Genomic DNA, 1,201 nt, shown 5'->3' with positions numbered 1-1,201 from the left:
GAGAAAATATTCTACTTTCGTCTTTTTAGGGAAACCTCAAATGACGCAAAACCAGTGCCACAGAGCACAGCGTAGCAGCAAAACGCTAGACAAACATGGCGGGGACTGCTAGGTAGGGATTCCCCTACGTAAAAGAAATACAAATTTCTCCACCTATGATTTTTGACAAAAGTTCAAAAAGAAAAGAAGGAGAGTGAAAAACAGGCAGATGCAACCGATCTGGGTGTTCAATAAAAAGTTGTGAGTCATTTCAAGGGGGCAACACTGAGTCAAGTCAAGTCATTTTTATTTGTGACGTCCTTAATCACAAAGAGTCTCAAAGGGCTTCACAGGTTATTACACAGACTATTTTTTCAGATTATTATTACACCATCCCCTGATCTGGAACCAACATGAGCGCAAGGAAAAACTCAAAAACCTCAACATGAGGAAAATGAAGATACCTTGAGAAAAGAACGCACATGTGGCATCCTCCTTTCAGGATTACCAGACAGCAAAGGATGTTGCAATCACAAATAATACAGAGATATTGGTCTCACTATCGCCCTCTGCTATGAGGCAAGAGAACTGCATGCCTCAATGTGCATCTGCAGGTGCTCAGCTCAGTAATACAATATATACTCAATTTTTTCATAATATTCATAATTTAATGTTAAAATTCTACAATTTTAATGAAGTCAATCCAAAAATAGTGTAGTCAAATGAAAAAGAACTTTAACACCGAATACATATAACAATTCCATTCATTTTTAGTTTTATATTTCCATGATGTCCCGTGAGGCACAGCCTCAGATGCCTCCCCTGACGGACCGCCACTGGTATCTTGTTTTCTTACTTTATTTACTGCATAGTGTTCAGGCTGTGCTTTACACTCTTCACTCCCAGGTCCACAATAATTCGTTTTCTTGTGCAATTTTTTACCAGAATGTATTTGTTTGCTATACAACGTTAACTTTCTTTTCTTTGTTTTCAGTTTATATTGATATTCACGATTCCCACGCGACTGAATTTCATTTTTTTGCCATTAAAATAGTGGGAGACTAACTTAAATACAAGTAGAAAAAGAACAAATAGAAAATATATTCCATGCGACTAGGTGTTACAACGTAAACCAGCCACTAGATGATGCTAACGGACCAAAACTATGAAGATTAAAAAAAGTTATCTTTTAATTTTATACAGCGCTTTACAATACTGTACA

This window comes from Urocampus carinirostris, chromosome 19 (genome assembly GCF_059441175.1).
Source record: "Urocampus carinirostris isolate Australia breed hairy pipefish chromosome 19, RoL_Ucar_1.0, whole genome shotgun sequence".
Taxonomy (NCBI): domain Eukaryota; kingdom Metazoa; phylum Chordata; class Actinopteri; order Syngnathiformes; family Syngnathidae; genus Urocampus; species Urocampus carinirostris.
The sequence above is the reverse complement of the archived record's forward strand: the minus strand, read 5'-3'. Positions refer to the sequence as shown.